The sequence below is a fragment of the Macaca thibetana genome, chromosome 6 (genome assembly GCF_024542745.1).
Source record: "Macaca thibetana thibetana isolate TM-01 chromosome 6, ASM2454274v1, whole genome shotgun sequence".
In the NCBI taxonomy this organism is placed as follows: Eukaryota; Metazoa; Chordata; class Mammalia; order Primates; family Cercopithecidae; genus Macaca; species Macaca thibetana.
The window spans coordinates 56,349,126-56,355,581 of record NC_065583.1 but is presented as its reverse complement, the minus strand read 5'-3'; the positions used below and the strand labels follow the sequence as shown (position 1 = coordinate 56,355,581).

The following is a 6,456-nucleotide window of genomic DNA, read 5'->3' as shown; positions in this document are numbered from 1 at the left end:
AAAACTTATTATAAAGCAATGGTAATTAAGATATTGTGACATTTATTCAGGGATAGACAACTAAACCAGTGGAACAGAGAGCCCAGTAATAACTAAGTTCATAGAAGAATTTACCGCATAGCAGCTGTAGTGTTGCTAATCAATGGGACATAGAGGGACTTTTAAGCAAATGGTATTCAAACAATTGACTATCCATCTGAAAGAGGGCTAATAATAGTACCCCCAAGTCATGCAGTTGTCATAAGAATTATTTTAGTTTGTGACTTATGTATGTAGGGAAGAATCTTTATATTTATTTTAATAACAAATATTTCTTATGCTATGAAGCCTCTGCTCGTATTTCTTGCCTTTCTTTTTTGGTACTTTAAGTTCTAGGCTACATGAGCACAAAGTGCAGGTTTGCTACATATGTATACATGTGCCATGTTGGTGTGCTGCACCCATTAACTCATCATTTACATTAGGTATATCTCCTAATGCTGTCCCTCCCCACTCCCCCAACTCCATGACAGGTATGTGATGTTCCCCTTCCTGTGTCAAAGTGTTCTCATTGTTCAATTCCTACCTATGAGTGAGGACATGGGTTATTTAGTTTTCTGTCCTTGAGATAGTTTGCTGAGAATGATGGTTTCCAGCTTCATCCATGTCCCTACAAAGAACATGAACTCATCCTTTTTTATGACTGCATAGTATTCCATGGTGTATATGTGCCACATTTTCTTAATCCAAGTCTATCATTGATGGCCATTTGGGTTGGCTCCAAGTCTTTGCTATTGTGAATAGTGCCGCAATAAACATACGTGTGCATGTGTCTTTATAGCAGCATGATTTATAATCCTTTGGGCATATACCCAGTAATGGGATGGCTGGGTCAAATGGTATTTCTAGTTCTAGATCCTTGAGGAATCACCACACTGTCTTCTACAATGGTTGAACTAGTTTACAGTCCCAACAACTGTGTAAAAGTGTTCCTATTTCACCACATCCTCTCCAGCACCTGTTGTTTCCTGATTTTTTAATGATTGCCATTCTAACTGGTATGAGATGGTGTCTTATTGTGATTTTGATTTGCATTTCTCTGATGAGCAGTGATGATGAGCATTTTTTCATGTGTCTATTGGCTGCATAAATGTCTTCTTTTGAGAAGTGTCTGCTCATATCCTTCACGCACTTTTTGATGGGATTGTTTTTTTCTTGTAAATTTGTTTGAGTTCTTTGTAGGTTCTGGATATTAGCCCTTTGTCAGATGAATAGATTGCAAAAATGTTCTCCCATTCTGTAGGTTACCTGTTCACTCTGATGGTAGTTTCTTTTGCTGTGCAGAAGTTCTTTAGTTTAATTAGGTCCCATTTGTCAATTTTGGTTTTGGTTGCCATTGCTTTTGGTGTTTTAGACATGAAGTCCTTGCCCATGCCTATGTCCTGAATGGTATTGCCTAGGTTTTCTTCTAGGGTTTTTATGGTTTTAGGTCTAACATGTAAGTCTTTAATCCATCTTGAATTAATTTTTGTATAAGGTGTAAGGAAGGGATCCAGCTTCAGCTATCTACCGATGGCTAGCCAGTTTTCTCAGCATCATTTATTAAATAGGGAATCCTTTCCCTATTTCTTGTTTTTGTCAGGTGTGTCAAAGATCAGATGGTTGTAGATGTGTGGTATTATTTCTGAGGGCTCTGTTCTGTTCCATTGGTCTATATCTCTGTTTTGGTACCAGTACCATGCTGTTTTGGTTACTGTACCCTTGTAGTATAGTTTGAAGTCAGGCAGCGTGATGCCTCCAGCTTTGTTCTTTTGGCTTAGGATTATCTTGGCAATGCAGGCTCTTTTTTGGTTCCATATGAACTTTAAAGTAGTTTTTTCCAATTCTTTGAAGGAAGTCATTGGTAGCTTGATGGGAATGGCATTGAATCTATAAATTACCTTGGGCAGTATGGACATTTTCACGATATTGGTTCTTCCTATCCATGAGCATGGCATGTTCTTCCATTTGTTTGTGTCCTCTTTTATTTTGTTCAGCAGTGGTTTGTAGTTCTCCTTGAAGAGGTCCTTCACATCCCTTGTAAGTTGGATTCCTAGGTATTTTATTCTCTTTGAAGCAATTGTGAATGGGAATTCACTCATGATTTGGCTCCCTGTTTGTCTGTTACTGGTGGATAAGAATGCTTGTTATTTTTGCACATTGAGTTTGTATCCTGAGACTTTGCTGAAGTTGCTTATCAGCTTAAGGAGATTTTGGGCTGAGATGATGGGGTTTTCTAAATATACAATCATGTCATGTGCAAACAGGGACAATTTGACTTCGTCTTTTCCTAATTGAATACCCTTTATTTCTTTCTCCTGCCTGATTGCCCTGCTTGCCATTTTTTAATTGGTTTATTTCGCTTTTTCTTAACCTATTGTGTGAACTCTTTGGAAATTAAGAAAATTAACTCCTTATGATAACCATTCCAAGTACTTCTTTTGTATTTGTCACTCAACTTCAGTAATTGTTTTATTATACAATGTTTTAAATTTTTATCAAGTCAGACACTTTATCAATTCTGGGTTTTGTGTGCTGTTTGAAACAAAGTATTACCTATTTTATGATTATAAATAAATTTCTGTCTTCTTGACTGTGTGGTTCTATTGTTTCTCTTTGTATTCTCGGTCCATCTGAAATTCATTTAGTATGAGGAAGAAATGTACTTTCATTTTCTTTATAAAATTTTGTGATAGTTTTCGTATTTTTTTACAGGTTAATTATCAATGTAGTATCATTTTGCTGAATATACTGCATACTCCAAAAATATTTGGAGTTTTGATTGGTTTCATGTTAAAATCATGGAAAAATCCAAAAAGATGAAAAAATTTTAATGTATTCTTGGAGAGACTCAATTGTCTTGATAACTAAAGACTATACCTCCAAAAATGAATATCTTATTTTGCTAGTGGGAAATGATGTTTAGGTTTTCTGAGTTTAGAATAAGGCATTTTGACACCCCAGCTAGTTTTTAAGGGTTTAACAAAGAGTGGCAGTATGAATTTTCAACTAATTTCCCTGACCTGAGTGCTGTTTTTAGTTTGTGGACAAAAGAGCAGGAGGAAACGAGTCAGGAAGGGAGGAAATGGGTGTGAATCATATATTTGTATATTTGAGTTGGTCTTGAATTCCTTTCTACCTCTATTTTTTATATGATTAAAAAAGTGTCACAACAACTTTGCAGAATCTTAATCTTATAATTTGCATGCTTGATTGTTGTGCATTTATTAATTCACCTTTGTTCTTCATTTTGCTAACCTTCAAATACCCTGAATTTTTTTTTTTTTCTTCTGGAAACAAAAGAATTGTTATTGTCATATGTTAGTTTTTTGGACCATTTTGCAAATAATTCTATTTTTGTTCTTCCTGGTTCCAGGGACTTGAAAGTATTTTAGTTCTTTCAAAATCTATAATTTTGTTTGTTAGAGTTCAAAATTAAATTTTCCCTTCTTGGTAGAAATGTAGTATCACTGAGGTTATACAACTCAAAGGTAAGTGGCAGAGAGAGGCCATACGGGGTTTTGTTCCTTTCTCTTCTTTATGAACATGTAGGAAGGGTAAATCACAATTCCTGTTTCCACTTTTTCATCTCCCACTGATTCTGAGGAATTCTGAGTAATGTTTGCACATTTTCTGAAAGCAGAGATTTTTGTTTGTCTTATTCTCTGCTACATCCCTGTGCCTAACACAAAGAAGGCCATCTAAAAATATTGCTGTAGGAATGAATTGTGACTACACCTTTTTGAAATCCTGCTCTTAGGCTTTACTGAAAAAGCTCTTGGCTTTCTTTCTTTTTATTTTGCTGAGAGTCTTCTGTCACCTGTCTCTTAGATGTCAAGTTTTCCCAAGGTTACGTTCTAAGCCTCTCCCTCTCCTTCCTCTATGTACTATCTCCACATAATTGCATCCATGTCCCTGGTTTTAATGCTATATATCATGAATGACTTCTAAGTATCTCCAGTCCTGATCTGGATGAGTATTTCTTCAGATGAGATTGACAAGCCACCATGATCTGAATCATGATCTGTATTTGTATTGAAATGCAGATTTCTTCCTTCACCCTACTGAGTAAAGATACTGAGTAAGAACTACGGCCGGGCGGGCTGGCTCATGCCTGTAATCCCAGCACTTTGGGAGGCCGAGGCAGGCGAATCACCTGAGGCCAGGAGTTTGAGAGCAGTCTGGCCAAAATGGTGAAACCCTGTCTCTACTGAAAATACAAAAAGTAGTCAGGCATGGTGGTGGGTGCCTGTAGTCCCAGCTACTCAGGAGGCTGAGGCTGGAGAATCACTTGAACCCAGGAGGCAGAGGTTGCAGTAAGTGGAGATCGCATATTGCACCCCACCCTGGGCTAGAAGAGTGAAACTCTGCCTCAAAAAACAAACAAAAAGCATTAAATCTGAGCATCAGCATTTCAACAATGCTTACAAATGCTTTCTTTTTCTGAATGAGTTTTAGACACAGAATTGGCTAGAAGACTCAAGAAGATAGTGTCCATAATAGCCAAATGACTGGTATTGTAGGTATATTGAGGAAGAAGTGATGGTTGTAGGGGAAATGACACAGAGGATTTGAGACAATCTGGGCATCAAAAGATGAGTAGGAACCGTAAACCATTTTCCAAATTCATTCACTTTTCTTCATCTCCAGCAATAACCTCCTAGTTTAAGCCCATTATCACCTCACAGGTTAAGTATGAAAGTTCTAGTAATGATAATTAGGATTATCTTTATCATCATCAAGAGAACCAGAAGGAAAATGAAAAGAAGGAAGAAGACAAATTACACTGATGCCTAGCATTCATTAAATACTGAAAATATGTAAGACTCCTCTATGTGCCTCCTAATTATCCCATAAGGAAGAGGCTGTTGCCTCCCATGTCTTTCTTCTACTATTGCTCCTTGCAATCTGATTTCCATGAAGTAACCAGTTTTGAAAATATAAGTCAGGCAATACTTCTCAGGGCTCTCTACTACACGTAGACGAGTCCTTCACAGCTCACTGGGGCACTTAGAATAATATCCAACCTTTTCACTGTGGTTTACACTTCCCTCTCTGATCTCTTTCTCTTTTCTCCATCTTGCCCATACAACTGGCCTTTTGTTCTTCAAGAACACCATGTTTGTGGCTGCCTTGGGGCCTCAGCCCTTGGATTCTCTTTCTTCATGTCACCTGCTGGTTTTCCTTTTCCCATTAAGGTTCAACTTAAATTGCTGCCTCCTCAGCACAGCTTTTCTTCACTTCTCAATCTAAAGTAATCCTCCGGGCATCTGTCTCCCACTCTCAGAGCCACTGCTGTCCATTGAGCTCCATAGAGATAGCACTCAGGCAAGTAAGAGGCACTGTGCCTCTCTGAAGCAAAATAACCAAACACAGGAGAAAGAGATCCTAAAAAGCCAAGAGGCAAAATGTCATCATACATATTCTTTGTACAAACTTGTCAGGAGCAGCACAAGAGGAGAACTCAGATGGTTTAATCAGCTTCTCAGAATTTTCTAAGTGCTGAGATGAATGGAAGACCATGTCTGCCAAAGAGAAAGGAAAAATGTGAAGACATGGCCATGACATATGAGGCCTATTACAAAAGAGAAATGAAAACCTATATCCCTCCTAAAGGGGAAACAAAAAAGTTCAAGAATCGCTCAAAAATCAAAGGAGAACATCCTGGCCTATCCACTGGTGATGTAGCAACAAAACTGGGAGAGATGTACAATAGCACTGCTGCAGATGACAAGCAGCCTTATGGAAAGAAGGCTGCAAAGCTGTTGGGAAAATATGAAAAGCATACTACTGCCTACCTGATGCAGTAAAAAAGGGAGTTGTCGAGGCTGAAAAAAAAGCAAGAGAAAGAAGGAAGATGAGGAGCACGAAGATGATGATGATGAAAAAGTCAGTTCTAGCACAAAGTGTTTTTTTCTGTTCTAAAAAGCACTTACCCTGCCCCATACACAATGCATTCCTTTGAGTTAAAACAAAAATGGAAACATAAGGCTGTGGATGATTTGTTTTTAAACTATAGTGTCTTTTTTATGTAGTTAACATACTACCACATGTGTCTTTAAATAGCCCATGCTGGTGGCATTTTCCAAAGCCACTAACCTTGCCTGGTACAGTACGGAGGTTGTAAATTGGCATGGAAATATAAAGGAGGTTGTTTTTGGTACACAGCACAAATTAGTTATATATAAGGATAGTGGTTTTTTCATCTTTAGTTGTCTCTGATGCAGCTTATATGAAATCATGGTTGTTCTGTTAACTGAATATCACTCTGTAATTGAAAAAAAAAAGTTGCAACTGTTTTTGCTGACAGTCTGAATGCTACTAAGTAAATATAATTTTTTATTAGTAAACAAGGAAAATAATTCTCTAGCTTATATCTATCACATTGCCCTTCTTTTTCTTTCTTAGCATTTAATACTCTCCAAAATATGTCTTTTT

At 37.4% G+C, this 6,456-nt stretch overlaps 1 pseudogene; it reads left to right on the top strand.

Moving 5' to 3' along the window:
* Positions 1 to 5,384: 5,384 nt before the first annotated feature.
* LOC126957106 (high mobility group protein B1-like) lies at positions 5,385 to 6,033 on the top strand (annotated as a pseudogene).
* The last annotated feature ends 423 nt before the right edge of the window (positions 6,034 to 6,456 follow it).